The sequence below is a fragment of the Anabas testudineus genome, chromosome 3 (assembly GCF_900324465.2).
Source record: "Anabas testudineus chromosome 3, fAnaTes1.2, whole genome shotgun sequence".
NCBI classification, from domain to species: Eukaryota; Metazoa; Chordata; class Actinopteri; order Anabantiformes; family Anabantidae; genus Anabas; species Anabas testudineus.
In genome coordinates, this window is record NC_046612.1 from 10344449 (window position 1) to 10364615 (window position 20167).

The following is a 20167-nucleotide window of genomic DNA, read 5'->3' on the forward strand; positions in this document are numbered from 1 at the left end:
AATAATCCTATCAACAGAGTTGTTTAATTTTTTATGCTAGAAATTAGACTGCTAGAACAGTTTCAGATTCAATGTGTCATGGATCTCTACAATACAGCTTATGAAAATATATACTGTATTTGAAATAGCTACTAGTCACCACAAATGTTTACTACATTCGTATGTCATTGTGGGCCTGTATGCATGCTTTAAAACCAGAGCAGTGCATTGTCAAAACAACCATGTAGCAGGCAGACCGATGTGGCACAGGCTTCAAGAGGAAGTGGCGCAAAGACAGTTAAATAGTGAAAAAGAATCACAGACACAGTAAACAAAGACAAATGATTACCAGTCACTTCACTTCAGTCAGTTCTGCAAACCTTGGATTGCAAGTAGACAATTTAAAGCAGTTAAAAATACAAGTCTGATTGTGAGGTATTGAACTGCTTAACTGGAAACCATGTGACTGGCATCACATGAGGACAGGGAGGGAAAAGTGGCAGAGGGTTTGTGTGTATGTGTCCAGCTCCCATAAGCCCACACAAACACAGCATGTATTCCACTCCTGACAACGTAATAAGCTTTGTGATCGTTTCCTTGGTTTCCACTGACAGTAAGAAGATATAGGCAGCTCGACGAGGTAAACAGTAGCAGCTCTTGCTGTTGCATAGCCACAGGCACACAGACACATGAGAGGGGAGTAACAAAGTCACAGACAGAAGGAAAAGATTAATTTGTGTAGAAGGGAAATGAGCTGGCGTTGCAGCTGTTTAAGGTCTCTCAAAAAAATCTCTCTCTCAATGTGATTTGCCATCATAATACCAAGTGTAGGAAAATGATTTGTTTAACCCCTTTATAACTGAAATGACTGTAGTGAATGCAATCCATAATTGCAACCTTGCAACTTTCATTTCCATCTCATCAATACATTTTATTTCACCATTACCAATGTCATTTTATCCTCTGCCACAGTGCAGCGTGTTTCCGGACAAAAATCTGAACAATTATACACTTTAAGCTGTAGATTGTAAACTGTATAATATCCAGAAACTATTTTTTGTAACATAAAGATGTACAATAAAAGTGCCTGTGCATTCACGATTAATCCATGAGCTACAGTCACATTAGTCAACAACATGTTGTATTTGTGCGTGTACAATGCATGTGTGCGTGAGACATAGAGGGTAATTGAAGGCTTTTGTTGGACACATGCTAGTTCTGCACTAGATGACCTACTTTTCAGTGTGTCTCACACACACACACACACACACACACACACACACACACACACACACACACACACACACACACACACACACACACACACACACGCAAATGCACAGACACAAGCACACACACAGACATGCAGACACACTGCCTTTGACAAAGGGACAGGAAAGCAGAGGTTAGGCATGCACTAAGCCCTGTTCTTAATACACGCATTCCAGTGGATAGAGCTCAGTGCTGCTGCTCTTTTCAGCTTGCCTGTTGGTACAAGCAACTCCTGTGTCTCCTGCATGACTGACAATAAAGGGTTGTAGAGATGTTTTTAAATTAGCACAAACATAAGTACTGATGTTCCATGATGTCATCCACCAAGCTTAAGAAAGTACAAATATGTGGAACCAACACGTGTCAAATAATATAAACTCCCTTTTAGAACAGTGCCCATACACACTCAGATACCATAATGTAGCACTTAGAGTGTATTACGATGCCACCAATAACCGATAAAGAACATACAACCAAAACATGTTTTTTAAAAACCAAGTGCTTTACTAACAATGTTTCCACAACAACGACCTTAAAGCACCCAGTGTCAGCCTGACAGTTATGCTTATTAAAAGAGGTTATTCGTCAACCTACCGATTCCATGGCTGGGAGAATGTCAGTGGGCTAAAATCCAACTAGAAAAACACCTGCTGCTGCAGAGTCCACAGAATCCTGAAATAACAAAGATAAAAACAACATCAATTATTAATTATTAGGACAGCACATAAAGTTGCACTTTCTTTACAGTGGATGGGTACCAGGGTGGATTCAGAGGGACAATATTGGTTCCCCCACATTTTTCTGACAAGATGACAAAAGCATTTGAAAGAACATTGTACATTCATCTTTTTAAAAAAATTTTTATACAAAATAATCTGGTTTGGTATGCAGTTCTTCGTGCTCCTGTGTGGAGTCTATGACGTAGCACAAACCTGTAATTTCTTATGTCCAAAATGTACTGAGCCCTTTCCCACTCATTGATTGACTCACCATTTGAAATATTCTAAACTACATTTATAACAGTAAAATACTTATAAGCTAATCAACTGTAAAATGTATGCTTCCACAGCCAATTCTCAGTACATTTGGAAAACTTTCATAAGTTCCATATATAAATGGAGAACAAGACCACACTACACAGCACCCCAGCCCTGCTAATGTTCCTAACCTGCCAGGCTGGTGGCCCTTTCCCCCAGTCTCCTCCCAACTATGAGGACAAGGATTTGTCTGGATTTAGGAGGCAGGCAATGGGATAGTATTAAACAGAGGCCCAGTCCTCGACCAAACAGGTGGCATTCCTGTATTTACTGGAAGGTTTTATCCCACATTCTATATTTATATCAATGTGTACATGCTTATTTATTATTTGTACTTGCTTATTCATATCTCTGCTTTTGGATAATATAAACCAGAGCCTGTGAAGAGGGTTTTACAGGATATAGTACAAAGGCTGATAGTACAGGCAGGGTGGCAGGTGGGTACCCAGGACAGGATTAAGGCCAGACCTCACTGGGATGGTAAGGAGGATGATGTTTTGATGTGGATGTGTATTTGTGTTTGTTCTGAAGTGGAACCTGCAGGGCTTTCCCAGCGGGAAGTACAGGACTGACGGATTGTAATAATCCAACCAGGAAGCATTACCCTCCCAAGTTTTGGATACAGCACCCAGACAAATCCTCTGACCACCTACTGAAGCTGATGAACAATGAGAGTTTTAATTGAGCAGAAAAAGGGGACTTTGGAGCAAGACAGAGCTCAAGAGAGAGAGAACAAACTGCTCTCAAGAACAAAAAATACTAAACTAAACATTATTGATGTCCAAGATGCAGAAATCACTTGAAGAGAAGAAAGATCCACCATTTAAAGTCAAGTTAAGCGATTGTCCAGCTGTGAGAGAGGCATGATTTAAAATTTCTCACGTAAGCATGTTTTGGGTTTGACATAATATTTTTGTCACTGTTTATATGTACTAACAACAACACTATGAATGCCTTTTATTCATGAGTGTCCACCCTTATACTTAAAATGATCTCCTGCTTCTAGTGAATACAGACTTTGTACTCTGCCTTTGCGTGTGGTCGTTTAAAAGCTATACACGTGTGCTTTCTAACAAGCTCAAACATCAGCAGTTATTTTCTAACATCAGTCAACCCCTACTTTGCCCAAGAATGTGAGAAGAGATCACCGTCAAGCATCCTGGTTATGAAACAAAGTTTCTGCAAAATTACCACATCATTGTTTGCTTCTGTACTGTTGTGTCCAACAATGTTCATTGTAGGGCAAATCAGACAGTATTGTCTGATTTGCATTTTTTATGGCTGGAGTGGTTGCACACTGTAGGCATCGATAGGCTTTTTAGTAATGGTTCCTTCCAAGTTAATCAGCTTTGACTAAGCTACATCTGATGAGAGCGTGTCTTGTACAATTCAACATATTCATAAGAAAGTCAGAAACAACAAAACACACATTTATTAATGAATTTGATCTATATTCACTGTACAATTTGCGAACAAGTCTACCAGTGGAGCCGATGGAACGGTGCCACCATTGACGCTGGGTTCCATTTAATGTAAACTTGAGCCTGCCTCTACACTGTGTATGTGTCAAACATTTGGTATTATCATGCATAATTGCAGCACATTTCTAATTCTGCATCACCATGACAACGTGTCTGCATATCAAATTCATATGCATGTTCACTGGACAGTCTCTTTCCTTGTTATCAAACAGTATGTTTAGTGTGTTCTGGAGAGCCTGACTATGTTTATCACGGCATTGAACATGTTATCGTGTATTGGTAAAGAACAGAGCAGTTGGTTGTGAGCCACAGGGCAGCAAGCTAGCACGTGTCTATTCAAGGTAGCCTCCTTACTGACAGATAAGGATAAATCTCTAAATTAGAGCTCTCAAAGAATGGCATTGTGCTTGAGTCACTGAAGCATTTGGTAACAGCAAAGCAGAGCCTACCGCTAATAGATAGTAGTTGCTGCTTGCAAAAGCTGTATCAACACTGTCAAATATGACACCACTTTTTCATGTTTGATATGATCCCAATACTGCATTAACTATGCCAAGTGTGCTTTATTTTGTGTTATAATTTATTACCGTTTGTTGATAGCATAAAATAAATGGTCCATAATGTATTGAGGTTTTATATGTCACTCTCTCTCTCCCCTTTCAATAGCTGATGTAATCCTAATACCATTACTGAATATTAGATGGGTGCACTGACCACAGCTCCCCATGTGCTCCCCTGTCTAGCATTTATAGTTATAGTACTGGCCTATGAACACAGGAGATAACTGAGAAAGGAAAAATTAAATATTAAGGAAAGGAGTGAGTATGTAAGTAAGTAAGTATGTATAAGTATATGCAATTATGACACAAAAAAAGCTAGCAGTTTCCACATTCCACTAAGAATAGGGGGGACTGGTTCATTGTACATGACCAATGGTGACACATGGCTTTTGTGTGGGTAAAAGCAGCCGAACTCCCCAGGGTACTGTAAGATTACGTAGGAGAAAGGGGCTCTAATGCTGGCTGCCAGGAGACAGGCATCTTTTGTGCTGCTCCTCTGTCATTTGGCATCTGATTACAGAACAGCTTCCATTTCCACAAACTGGTATAATTGTTGCTTTTAAATGTCAAATCTGGACCATACAACACACACTACCTCCCAGTGCTAAAGAGCACCTCTCCTGTCAGTCCTGTGTTTGTTGTCAGAAGCCCCTTTTTCCACTACTACAGGAACCAAATGGCCCATAATCTGGCGCTTCCTATAACCTGAACCTCAACCTGAGGGGAAAGGTTGTCACTTCTTTGCTTTTCCACTGTATTTCACAAACTGTGAGGGACTGGATGCATTTTGGACTCGGAGGTAATCAGTGACGCTCTGTGTACTCATGTTAAATGTGAGCGAGTAGCTGAACCGACAGCACAGCTGCTGTTCTTAAGCTGTATTTTAGTTCCTTTAACAAAACTGGAGGTAAAATAATAAGTCTGCAGCAAAAGTGCCTTGAACAGAGATTTCTCCTTCCCTTGTCTTGTAGTGTGTGTCCCTCCCTCTCTAATTAAGGTCAATGCGTGCTTTCTGTTTGCCCTCAGACAGATCTGTACTTGCACTACAGACATGTACACGCTTCTTTTCATACTGCAATTGAGGATACACACGCGGACACATTCCACACGCACAACAAAACACAATGGCAACTCAGGAGAGTAGAAACCGCAAGAAAAAGAACATTTGTTTTTTAGATTTGACTCAACAACATAAAAAAGTGGAAAAAAGATTAAAATAAACAGGAGAGTTACCACTTCACAAGAACATTGTTAGGGATTTTGGAATAAACGTTACATACATCTGATGTATGAAACAAGCCTCCAGCGGTGGGTGCACTAGCACTGTTCACGCAAACAAATAGTTTTGGCCTGCATGACTGAATTTGCGGACACACAGATGCCGAAAGTATTAATTGGCCTTACTGTATAAACAGTCACAAGTGAAGGACCCAGGCAATGCACATATATTAGATAGTCTCACTTGCTTCCAAAGCAGGCACTGGACAATACAGACAAAAGCAGGACCTAGGACACTGTGTACAAGTTCCTGTAGTATAAAGGGTTTATGATAACAGATCAGAGCCAGATGTAAGGCAACCTGCAAGAACAAACAGCACTGACCTCAGTCTGATTAAATAAAGCACGTCATAAGCCACACTCATGTCATGCCCTTCATGATATGTACATTTATACATGCTGACACTGCAGCTTTTCAGCACAGTAAATAATCTAATGAAATGACACCTAAAACATACTAAAATAAACAAAAGTACAAAAACACATGTTTATTAATAAGGCTACATGGCAAAAGTAATGAGTCTACAATGACACTCCCAATGACAATCCCCACTTACAGCTTCTGACATGTTGCAAATAACTTCTGATTGATGACATTTAAACAGGGACAATGCCTGTTAGTTTTTGTGAAATTCTAATTGTGACAACCTCATAATTTCAAATATCATATACCATGAAAGTAACCTATTCCTATATTAAGTTTAAGCACTACACCCAATAAATATACAGAAGGAACAGCAGCTCAATATAACAGCCTGGTTTAGGCCTGCAGTATGCTAAAGCATCAGGTATCGGAGATTATTGTAATATCTTGACTAATTAGATTCAGTCATCTGCTCATCTATGCGCAAACACTGGAGGGGAAACCTAACACTGGAGGGTGTGGGAAGACAGTTGGGAAGATGGGAGAGATAGGCCAAAGGGAGGAGAGAGAAAAAGAGATGCACCCCACACCTCTTCAAAAACATCTACATTATTTATAAAGCCTGGCTTCTGCAGGGAGGGACCATAGCACACTGATCCTCCATCATCTCCAGCATAAGATACCAACACAGGCAGCACATGGCAGTTCCATCCAAATCAGTTTATCTATGCATCAGCGTAGAAGATGGCAATAAGAAGTAATAAATAGCACACGCAGTGGAGAGGATAAAAAGACGTGAACGCTGGAGCAGGAAGTTCGAAAAAAAATGGCTAAATAACAAAGATAAAAAGGTGAGTCTGTCAGATGGCAGGGATGGGTGGATACTAGCCAAACAACTAACCATCTAAATAAAGGCCTGATATTACATGAAAGCAGTGTAGTGAGGGAAAGAGCAAAGGGAAGGAAAAGAGCTGCAATGAGAAGGCGGCAGCAGCAGCAGCGGCAGCAGCGCTCGTGACACAGTTTGCGACAGCGCTTGTTTGTTCAGACCAGCCATGCCGAGGCAGCTCACAGGCTCACTCGCTCAGTTCCACTTGTACAAATCTTCTGCTGTTGTCAAGGTAACAAGCTCTCTGGACTGGGGAAAAAAAAAAAATCACATAAAAAAAAAAGTATTTTCAAATGCTTAGCCTAAAACTGCAATTGAAGGTATCTCGAGATTGGCTAAGCAACAAAGACAAACCCTTTTTTGCTTTTCATGGAATTCAGACGTCCCAGTCCATACTGTGGCACTGCGAGTGTTTTTGTTCTGATGCAGCTCGAACGAATAACAAGGAACTTGTTGGAACATTTATAGTAATGTTGTTTATGTTGCTGCATTGTTAAAATTACACAAAAGCTAAGCCAATAAGTGTATTGCTTACTATTTTACTTATATTCTCTCATCTCAATAGGTTACATTTCTATGGCATTGCACATAGTTTCTCAACACTGATTGATATTAAAAATTAATTTTAAATGAAAAGCATTCTTTTCGTACTTATTATGACTGATAACATCCAAGAGAAATATAGAGACAAAAGTTAGATAGTTTGATATTTTGAAAGGCTAATGCAAAAATTAAAAATGCATTTTTCCCACTCTAATAAAAGAAAATATAACAACAGTAGAGCTTAACTGCTGAGATACTCCGCTATTACCACTGTTATTCCAGTGTTGCAGTAAAGCAACATGTCCAAAATAAGGTGTTAAATATAATTTTGCATGCCATTTTAGCACATAGTATACATAATATCACTGTATCATAAACATAATCACTACTGATTCTATGCCTTCCAACCAGCCAATTAAAACATGTTTCTTTACACCACTGTAGCATGCATTTGCTCAATCTAATCTACTACAGATATGAACAATGTTTTGGGCCACTGTTAATTTGGAGGTACAGTTTCCATTTCACTCTTTTTCAAACCTTATCATATAGGATTACACACATTGAATATAAACAAGCACAATTTGGAGTGTTAGTATAGCAGGAAGGGCCAAAGCTGCTGCACAGACAAAACAAGACGCTGCAGAGTGGGCCAAGCAAGGAGCATAGCTTTGGACGTATTATGTAATTGATGTTGACAACTGAATAAATCCTGATGTTAAAGAAAATACATTTAAAAATTCACAACACACATGGCTGTAAGGTGTACATTCAAACACATCTCCTAATATTTTCAATAAAAACCTGCACATTGGTGTCAACAAGACATGGGATGGGACAGATGGACTTGCTGCGCTGCAAGAGAATATGCCGCCCTATTTTACAGCATAGACACAGGCTGATGCTCCTGAAATAGACTCACTCTTTGATTTGGCACATTCTAGCTACTCTGATTTTTTTCCCTCCTGTCAGGTGATATGGAAAAATAATACACCAGTAATATACCAGTGAAGTAAACCATTCTGATTTCTCTACAGTTCTTAAGACCAATGACTTAACAAAGCAACCTTTTTAATAGGTTTAGTCCATGTTTCTTTAATATTTTAAATAAAGCACACACACTTATTTCTCAACATATTCACACACACACACACACACACACACACACACACACACACACACACACATATACATACACACAAAACTATGAAAAGCATACACATTCAAATGCACCTTGTTTATGCACAGCTATTACGGTTTACTTTCACTTTGCTCGGTCATAGGAACCAGTATTTTTAGCTTTTACTTTTGGATGTGTATATCTCAGTTCTTTTTTCCTTATAGGGGAAAAAGCCAAAACAGTGCCTAGCATGGCAGCTTGCATATACAGGAGCATTCAATCTTGCAACTGAATATTCTGGGTTTTTAACAACGGCATTATTAAGAAGTGAAGGCCAGCCAGCCTATTCAATGACACTGTGATTTGATTTTCTATCAAGAAAGCTTGCTCTGCCATTCAGCCTCACACGCAACCTGAGCCTTTCCACAGCCCTGCCATTTGTCATTTTCTGTTGCCATGGTTGCAGTGGAAGACAGTGCTCTATGAATATTGGAAATGGAGGAGTAGCAGCACATGGTACATTATTGACAGAAACACCCGCACAGGCTCCAACACCACAGAACAAGTCGACTGTTGGTTCTGAATGCCTGCGGCCATCCGTTCACCCACACAATTCTCAGCAAGTTAAAAAGTAGGCATTTAATAAATATCTCCAGCTGACACACATTGTCTCCACACACATACTAAATTATGTATCCAGCTACAAAGCCAGCTCTCCAATTCCACATAGGGATGCGTTACTCAGATTTCTAGCAATACACATGCAGCGTTCTTCAAAATATAATATGCAGCAAACATTACCAGAATGAAAATCAGACAATATGGATCCAAGGTATAGGTGTGAGGCTGGCAGTTGATGTTTTCCCCCCATTTTGCTGACATGAAGGAATACTGACTGGCTTATATTTTGGTAACAGCTTGGAGCAACAAATCCAGCGTGTTGCAAGTGAGTGTATGCTCATCCTACAGATGCCACCATCACATCAACAAGGAGCCATTTCAGCAGACTTTACTTGTATTCTCCTGGGCTTGACTGTCAGTGTCCCTCTTCTCCTTTTTCACAGGTTTGAGCCACACACAAATACTCCGGAGCTCTTCTAAAATTTCTCATTTCGTCATTTTTTTAAAAACTGTAAATATCAGAGCAGGATGTGCATGAATCAAAGTAGTATGAATCTTCTGTAAAGCACCAGTTGCAAAGACAACACACTTAACTGTCAATAACAACAACTATGCTATGACAACACTATCTGAGGCTATGAAGTGTTAACCTGAGCAACTACAATGAATACTGATTCCCAATGGTGGTTATACACCAATTATATATACACCCTATGAGTACAAGTTATTATTAAGGAGAGGGGAAAGAAATCACACAAGGGCTTGCTGCAAAGAGTTCTCTCGAATGAAAAGCAAAAACCTTCAGTCATGTGAAAAACAGGACAAAAATAATAAAAGTTTAATATAACATTTAGTACAAAAACCTGCCACTCATTTATTTGTCCACAGCAAGGGAAATCTAGGTGCAAAGTGGCACCAAACAGCCTTTTTGACGCCCCTCCCGAAAAAAAATCTTTGGCTACATACAGACATACATAGCTGAAACTCCATGTTGTAAGCAACATTTGTCATGAACCAACTGCTGTTTGCTAATGATACACTGGAGTTAAGCACATTTGGACTTTTTGTGTCTAAATTTAAGGTCAAACTTAAATTTTTAAGTTCCACTGAAGTTGAATGCTGAACTACAGAACCTGACTAAAGGAGAGCAGACTTGCAGCAGTTTTCCGATCTCTCTCGGCCATATGCATCTCATCTTGTGAGGACATCTTAATCTACTCTAATTAGTTCGTTTTTACCTTCCAAAAGCATGTGCCTTCCCTTGTTTGGGACCAACATCTCGGCTACATAACCCATTTACAAAGATTTAATTGGACGATTGTGCAGCAGAGCTGACCCAGACGCTGAACATTTATTGATCAACAATTACTCATCAGTTTATCACTGTTATCAAGGGGATTTTTCCCACAGTAATTATCAAGATTGTTTTCAAAGGCCCAGCCCCAGTGGTAGCCTTAACACTCAGGACAGCATATTACCAGATACAGTTGGATTACATTGCAATTACACATCTGTTAAGAAATTACAAATGTTAGCAGAATGTTGGTTTAGCTGATCAACTACAAATGTTACTTCCTACTTCAATAAACAGAAAATAATTAATTATATAAAAAAATAAGAGTCATATTGCTCTCAGGCTGGGCACGTATCGACATCGCCAAAGTAGATGCAGATCTATTCATGAGACAAACGACTGACTGAAATCTACAATGCACCAAAAATAATTGCTGTGGTGTGAATGGACATTCATATTACGATTCTAATAGAAAAAGAAAAGAACACAGTTATAATATGGGTTTTTTAAAGTAGAAACTGTGTGCTTGCACTTACTTGTTTACTAGAAATATGCATATTGTTTATGCGTAAATGCATAAAGACACCTTGGCTGTCATTGTATGCATAATTCATTTTGATTTTTGTCAAAGGAGGAAACAAGGCAAACAGTTAGGTCCGACACCCTTAGCTCCCTGTGAGCAATGCTTCCTGTGGAACCAGGGCTACTGCATAGAGGTGGAAAGGGGGGAGAAGACTCTCAGTGAGTCAGGGGAGAGGGGAGATGAGTATGTGAGGACGCAATATGCAAGCTAGCATCTGGATTCTAAATGTGAAGTAAGAAGTGACAAAGGCAAAGTCTAAGCAGAAAAAGAGAGAAAAAACAGTGGAGGTGTGGAAAAAGGAGAGGACAGGGAGAGAACTGAGCCAAGTGTGCCAAAGAGCAGCATAATAGTGCACCACAGGGTTGGGTTCAGCAGATGATTTAATCTCTCCAAGATTACAGAGGGCGATACAATGAAATCTGACAACAGATATGTGGCACAAGTACGATAATGTCCAATATGTGTGTGTTTATGCATGTTTATTATAACGTGTATTTCTTTAATCACACCTATTTAAAACCATGTAGTACATGCAGGAAACGTATGCAGTGCAGACAGAGTAAAGAAGTGCAAGAGACTTTTGGCATTACTTCTTTTTCTGGTGATAGAAATAAAACCCTAGTGCTTCATAAACCTACCACTCCAAATTTCTCTGGAAAACTGTTACTAAATAAAGAAACAAGAAAAACATAATAAAACAAAGGTTATTTCTATTTTAAATGGGGTCACATGGCACACAAAAACAACAACTTGGACATCACATTATTGGGACACGCAGGACAAGCAGTAACATAAAGTCTACACAACTTGCAGTGCAAAAACGCACTTACATTGGTAACTGTTCACCTTTTCTAAGAAGCCCTGCATTCAAACAGGCTATGTAGTGATTGTGGGTGAGAACTGGCTTTGCATAAGTAATAAGGGGGAATAAAAGACTGTCCTACATCCATGCCAGAGATTACACTGCTGGCTGCTGTTTCTATAAAAAGATTCACTGCAGGGAGTATGAGTGACACAGGCACACAAACACACAGATGATCACAAAACAAGAGTATTTATAGGAAAGAAGGTTCTAGTTTCAAAAGGAACTTTAAAGATCAGTGTCTGGTTAACTCTAGTCACCCAATCACTGATCTGAGACTATTCCAAGCCTTGGCAGACAAACACAGTGAAATGCTGGAAAGATTATTGGTAGCTCCAAGCCAACTTAAAATGCCTTCTATATTTTCTGTTCTCATATTTTCCACTTGCATTCATTTGGACTGCTGTCTTTCTGTGGAAAAACAAAATAACTCAGTGAAGTAGCTTTACATTGTGTGACACAAATATATAATATAGATGTACAAACCTTGACACAAGGGCCAAATACTGGCCTGTAGCTTTAAGAAGTGATGTGTGCTGCCACATACTCAGGAGGGAAAGTCCCTATGCAGGCTGACTGGGGATGATGTGATTTTCCATTCCCCACTGACTGCTCTGGTCAAACAAGCTAAATCCTATACCTTGTCTACAAAAGAACATCTCAACTTCTGTCACTTAGAAACACTAGTCTAGACACTGGGCTGAAAATTCTGGTTGTGTTATTTATATGTTTATTCTATATATGTTATTTCAGGTTCCAGCTGACTAATAATCTTATACTTTATGGTAGCATCAACATTAAGAAGCCAACTCTGAATTAATTCAGTACTATACAAGGCAATCTAGTAATACAACTAATGCACTAGTGTCCATTTCAAAATCAGCCAGTACTCAAATTTGAAGACAAGACTGAGAGCAGGATCCAAATTTTGCCACCCAGGCCAATGGGGCCAACCACAGCAGCATTGCTTAAACAGATACAATATAAATGTGAAGCTAAGACTACTGAGTACTTACTACGATACTATAAAATGTAAGTAATAGGCATGGTTTGGCTACAGAATGGAGCTTTATGACAACATGGCCAGATACCTGCTGTAGGGCCTAGCTGCAGGTCCATAATTGAACATAAATACTGGACTTCCATGGGAATCCTCATCAACCTTTGGAACATTTACCTATGTATTGATAAACTATTATGTGCCCTACTATTATGGCACTAGTGTAGGCAGCAAACAAACAAAATATGAGACAATAATAAGGTGATATTCAATAGTTTAGAGAAATATAAAAAGCTGATAATACTCATTAAATGTTTTACAATAGTAAAAGTCTTCACAACAGCAATTATCTTGTCAAGTCGGTTTACAGGCACTTCAGGAACATGATTCCTGAGAGAACTCGGGTTACACAGGTAATAAGGAAACTGGTTTATATGTAATGTAGTGTCCGGGTTAGTGTAAATTCACATATACATGCAGCAGATCAGTACCTGTATTTCATGATCGACAACACTGCTTCCTTATGCTTTACTCTTAACTTTTTGCTGTGCTTGTGTTGGTGCAGCCTGCAAGTGGACAGAATGGAGCACCTATTTACAGCACAAACTGTCAGAATTCAACAACCAGTCGAATGTTCATCTGTGGAACCCAATTTATTTACTGACTTAGTTTCAGTTTTTGTCAGAATTCAGGCAGACATTTTAAATATGAGGAGGCACTGCTCCGTGCATAGATGTCTCCTTTCATCTAGCCACTCCATTTTGATATTTTCTGTGTCTGCACTTTTTTGTCATAAACATGTGCTTGAAAAAACACAATTAAAACTATTTACATGCTTAAATGGATGGAGCTGCTTTCCTTACAGGAATTCTATCCACTTTCTCTAGTCTCCTACCCTAGTTAGATTAACCGGGTTTCTTTATTACAGGACAAAAAATATCTGATTACTAGAAAGCAAAACGGTCCTGTCTAGCTTATAAACATCTAAAGCAAATGGTTAGACTAAGTTTGGGATGGAATGTTACTGTCAGTCTGAAAATGGCTTTAACAGGTTGCCCTAAATGCCTCTTAATCGTTGTCATAAGCACACCTCTGAAGAGATCCCAGTTATACTGGAAACCTGCATGAACTTAGAAAAATGACCCACTGGCCTCATTCGTCATAACTTCAGTTTGCATCTGAAGATCCTAATGAGGCAGACAACTGGCTTCTTCTACCAGCCGGTAACACAATATGGCTTCCAAAACAACAAGCCAGGAACAATAATGTGAACATCCACAGGCCATACAAGTTTCATAAATAACACTTGAAGTAAACTGGCTGTCTGAAGGCACTTACTCACAAGGTATGAAGATGGCGGAGTGTTACAGGTGTAACTTGAAAGTACTATTAAGACAGTCCATGGGATGAATCACAAACTCTTTATAACCACCAGTCTGGCTGTAAAGACAGAAAAGAGCTGAATGGGGAAAATGCATGTACTGGTCAAAAAGGGTGCTTAGATCCTTTGTGTTAAGTATCCTGCCCCACAGCATGCTGGGAGGAAAACAAAGTATGGCTGCACGTACTGGTGAGCAGGGGCGTGGGCCCCAACTGACGGACCTCTTCTCTTTGGTATTTAGGTATGCCTTTGCTTTTCATTCACATCCCATCCGCACAAGAGCAGAGACCCATCTCCCAATAGTCCTCCCCTCCCCCCTTCCTGTTGTTGCATTTCAATGTAAATGGGTGGATGAATAGCTGCAGCTGGCCCATCAAAAGGCCAGCCCTGCTGAAGGGCCTTGGTGATTGAGATTCAGCCAGGCCAGGCCACACCACCTCTACCCTCCCCCACGCAATACATTGTCCTGTTACCCCTACCCTCTGTCTCAGCTTATAGCTTATGCCCAACATGAAGAGGACAAATGGTTATAAGAGGGTTTAAAGAACACTGATATCAATGTTTGTCTCTGAGCACAACAGCAGTCAGTGTGGAGCAATTTTTGAAAGTGGCAATAAACCTCTGAGATATTTTATCTCACAGTGACAAAGGTTAGTTATGGACTAGACATACAGTTCATTCAGTTCTGTCTAGTCAAAGGGAACAGACAAAACAAACCTATTTTCACACAGGATATTACATTTGCCATTATTTAGATATAGTTCTACTGATAAGGCAATATGTTTGATGAGGGAAGAATGACGCCACAATAGTGAAAAATATATTGTGGCATTTTAAAAACAGTACTGATCACAATTGGTGTGAACAGTAATCTTGAACATTAATACTATACATCTATGGTTTATTGGTCAGTAAGGTGGTGTTGCACAGCGCCATCAAAACAGTTCACTCCGAGAACTACCGAAATTTACTGACCAACCTGCAGTGAGTGTTTGCAGGGTTCTGAAACTGAGGAGCAAAAACAGTGAAGGTAAATGAGTCCAGGCAAGCAATGCTGCCTCATCTTCTTTCTTGATGACAGACTGAGCAGACCAAGCCAAGCCAAGAGGGACACATCACACAGATTACCATCAGTTCCCAGACCTGGCTGACTACATCATCCCATGCTGCTCACCAGGAGATTTGCACCACCTCTACTTCATGCCTTTCCACACAGAGGGACACATTTGTACAGTGTAATGAACTCAGGTTTTCTGCAAGGGACACATGCATAAATAGAATAGTACTTATCATAGCCAATACTTTAACCCATTATCATCCTTTCTCAAGACACCTCTATGAAATTTCACCAGCAACATGTGTAACAAATATATGGAACCATCAGGAATATGTTTTTTTTAAGGTAACAAATTTAATCAGCAATTTATATTCGTTGAGTGTGAGGGAAATGACTTAAACTAAGTCTTAACGAAACAAGTGTAATTAAATTGTACCTTATAGATCTACAGATATCTCAATCAGATCGCAAACTCAGACCAAACTGACAAACAAACAAATCAATTACATTTTATCATAGTAATTTAATAGTTAAAATCAATATGCCAACCCAGTTAAATTGCTGATCTGTCCGTATTATAATTCATTCAGGCCAACAATGAGCTTAAACACAAAGAGCCTAATCATATTCTCAGGTTCTGAAATTGTCAGCATAACTAAAATTATTAATCACACAAGTAAGTTTTCCTTAAAAATAAGCACACACAATATTCCTTTTCCCAACTTTCAATCAGGAAGATCAAAAGGCAAGTCTGAAAAATGCACATTTTTGGAAAAGCAGAAGCATGCCAAAATAGAAAATCTTTCCCTTTGATGTGCGAGAGACTTGCGAAGGAGAAAATATTATAAAGAGTGGTGCAGCAAAGCGATACTAAGAAAGCACAACCTAACACAAGTTAAAGACACCATCAACCATCAGGACCTCCTAAACTCCAAAATGAAGCTGTACAGTCCCTGAGGAAAACAGCAGGATTGGGGCCCGCCATTTTGTTCCATTTCGCTTCAAGGATAGAAGAGGGGGCACAGGACTAGACTGAATTTCAAAGGACCTCAGATGCCATTTAGGTATCCGCTGAGATTGTAGTGGTAAAACAGCAGCTATAAAAGATTTACACAACTCGAACAGGGATTCTGAACAGGAAAATGAGACAGAAAAAAGAAAGGCAGAGATAGACAGAGAGGCAAGAAACAGGAGTAGCCATGCTTGTTTACCTAAAAGGACCACACTCTCAGCACAAGAGGGGGAGGGGGCAGAAGACAGAGTGGGTGCTGGAGTTAGAGCTAAAGGCTCATCCACCTACCTACATGTTTAGAAGGCATGGGCGCTGGAAAAGTGCCACACATTTTCTTCCAATTGCCAACAGATAAGATTTAAACAAAACTAGTTTTGCGTCAGTGTAAAGGCTTCATGTTTTCTAAATATAACAGACACTGAAGCAAAATATAATGTGCTTCTTATGCATATTACACACTGTATCTATACATATCTGTGCAGACACGTATGTCTATACACACAAGAAAGAATCTCAGACAGAGCAAGAAACGAAGTTATTACTAGACCAACTACATTATTTTGGGTAATATTACTTGCAGAACAACTTGACAGAAGTAGTCACTAGTTAATCAGCAAATCCCTTTCCAAATAATGTAATCGCAATTTACGTAATAAACGGTCACAAATAACACCAAAAAAATGCTTTTCATTAATAAAAACACAAACTCCTCAATAAATGCTAATAAGAATGCATACAAAGTTAGGTAGCTTCCAGATATCTTCCATGAAATTGATTATAAAAGACAAAAGTAAAACTAACAGGGATATAGATGTACAGCCAAACTGCAAAAGGCAGAAAATTGACCCCTGTAGTTTGACTGTTGCGGTAATTTAAATTCTGCTACCAAAAAATGAGCATGCAGTCATATTCTGAGCATGATAGGCAACTACTGCAGTGCTCTCTGCATCTTTTATTTTTATCTGCCTTCTCCTGTTCATCACCACTGATATGCCTTTCATGTTTTGTTGACATTTCTACTTTAATTTTAGTTAAACAATCTCAAAATCAATAATTGTACATAGCGTGCTATACAATGATTCATTGAACATTGTCATATTAATCATCTGGCTGCCCCGTGCAACTGTTACTGTTGACCCACCCAAACATATTCTTGTTCGCTCTCTTTTTTTTTTTTTAAACCATGATTCATTGTCTCAGTTTTGTGCGTCTGTCTTTGACTTTTAAAAAAACGTTGCCGGGCATGTTTTTGTCAAGACTATCCTCAAAGCACAGTCACAACACGCTTGTGTGCAGGTACTACAGAGGCTGACTAACTGTGGTGCACACAGGCCAACAAATGTCTTGCATCTGGCCCAAAAATTGCCTTTAATGTCTGAAGAGTTGTGAGACACAAAAGCTACTGTTCAGAACACAATTGTTGCCCGTTTATGATGTGGTATAATTTGATTTAAAACTCTAATATTTCCCCAAAAGGCTCTTAATCTTCATCACTAATATTGCTACATAAATATTAATAATGTTGTGCATTTACTTTAACTATCTGCATTTACATGTTTCCTGATTTACAGCTGGTCACTATTGCCCAACTGCCTCATATTACAACTCCATGGCAAAAGACTAAAATAGGATTGAATACTAGTGACTAAACCCAAAGGAAAACAGAGACATACTTGTCCCAACTACATATCAGGCCCATGGAAAATGTGTGTACTCCATATATTGTCAAAAGAGAAAACAATTTAACTGTCAAACTGCCTGTGAGGCCAAGTGACACAACGGTGTCTAAAAAAGACACTAGAGTTGAAATATTTCCATTCAGTATGTGGTTTGTGTTACTTTCACAACGTACACTAATCAGGGATACATGTTAAGTAGTGTAGTAGATATATAAACATATAAAAAACATTGTAATTCTACTATTATAAATCTATGTATTCTTCAAAAACACACTTCGTATTTGAATCTGAACATAATCTTAAATATAAAAATACACGAGACCAAACAGATACCATTTGAACTGCAGCTTTCACTATATCGCTGAGAAAAACAGATCCTATGCAAGAGAGCAGAGATATGGATCATTGCCTCTGCAGTGTAGTCAACATGAACGCCCCAACAAGCTAAAACACTCTAGTATCTTGGTAGAAAACACCACCAGCGGCACTGCAGTGTTTTCCTCAGCATTGGTACTGCACCAAAGTGGAGAGCTTCTCCTCCACATTCTGTTTCCTCTACAGTTCATTTCATAACCCATGGTGTTGTGCCCCTTCTTTACATGTTATTTCCCACAGAAAGCTCAGACACTTCACTGGATAAATGCAGGTAACAGTGGCATGTATCCACCACATAGCCCACTGTTAGTCTGCTGATTATACACAGACACTTCCTGATAAATCCAGATAGCCTGTAGCCATTTCCAAAAACCATTACTTATACTGCACAGGTTTTCTCACGTGTTTTAAGTCTAATTCACCGCTTTTCGAGTAGACAGGCTTGTATCACATCCATTTTGCTCTAGTAATGCAACACACATGCAAATGGGCAAGGCTTCATAAAAAGAACTTATCCCACTGTGCACACCTCTCAGGTTATGTAGGTAGACTGGTTTTAGACACTTGATAAAAAAAATAGGTCAACACATGTACGTGAATACTGCACAACTATTGTCTGGCATGTCACAAGTGCTAAGTAACTTGGAGTATGTTCAAGTTCAAAGCTCAACATTCCTGTAAAACATAACAGACATGGGGATTTTTGCTTGGCACACAAGCCTCCTAAAATACATGCACAAAGTCGATGTTAGCACGTACATACATGTGTACGTGCATGTAAGGCATCAGTGTGCACAGTACTATTAGTTTACTCAAAACACGTAAATTAATTTTAAAAATATCAACACACTGTCACTGCCTCCAACACATGGACGTTGATTCCCAACACTTAAAATAAATACATTTGCTACAACAGCCTAAGTTGCTAAATAACACTCGAAATTAACGACTGGGTTTGATTAAATTATCAACATTTCAAAATACAGCCACGCATATTTGTTAAAAACAGGGGTTAAAGAAGCAGAGCAGAAAAATCAATCTAGACTTTCCAGTGAAAACCAAATACATCACATAAATAATAAATATATACATAAATATAGCACATGCCTGAAATTATAAGTAAATTAAGACATATCACTTTGACCTTTGTCGCAAACGCACAACTGGAGTTTAACCAAGAGAGCAGCGATAGTCCGTTTGTTGTTGTTAGCGCGTTAGCTTTGCAGGAGCAGTCAAAATGCGACTTACCTCTGTCTGAATGTCCTTAAATTCAAATAGTTATGTGAAATTAAAACGTTTAGTCTATGCCGCGATGTTTTCGGCCGATGCTGGATGGTCCCATTTGTTGCCGTCGGTTCAGTATAGTCTGTCCCGGAGATATCCGCATAAACTCGCGACGACCATCCCTGCTCAGAGGCAGCTCAGCAGAGTCGGGGTTAGCGCTAGCTTGTTAAAACCTTCCAGACCAACAAACAGACGTCCAAAGAAAAAAATGCTAAAATATCCACGAAAACGCGTTTACAGCGTAGCTATTTCACCTTCACCGCAAACTACGAACCTTTAAAAGTCCATTGGTGTAACGGCAGACTTGCTCGGGTGAACGAATACCATCAAAAGATCATATTTTGTTTCGGTTTAATCCTCTATGCAAACCCATTCGAGCGGTTTTCGAGCGGCCTTTGACTTCATTGTGTGGACGCTCGGGACGGAAACGCTCCGGGAATGAAACGAGCGTCCTGATTGGCGCCGGTGGTGTAGGCGGATACCGTTTCCGCGGATG

At 39.4% G+C, this 20167-nt stretch overlaps 1 protein-coding gene across 2 annotated transcripts in view; it reads right to left on the reverse strand.

Annotated features, from left to right (window-relative positions):
• ankrd11 (ankyrin repeat domain 11) overlaps positions 1–20054 on the reverse strand; it is an 81526-nt gene extending 61472 nt beyond the window's left edge. For both annotated transcript variants that reach the window (XM_026378405.1, XM_026378404.1), the window contains exons 1-2: positions 19636–20054; positions 1846–1923 (exon numbers count right to left, since the gene is read on the reverse strand). The gene's annotated coding sequence lies outside the window, so the exon portion shown is untranslated. The remainder of the gene's footprint in view (positions 1–1845; positions 1924–19635) is intronic.
• Positions 20055–20167: the final 113 nt, after the last annotated feature.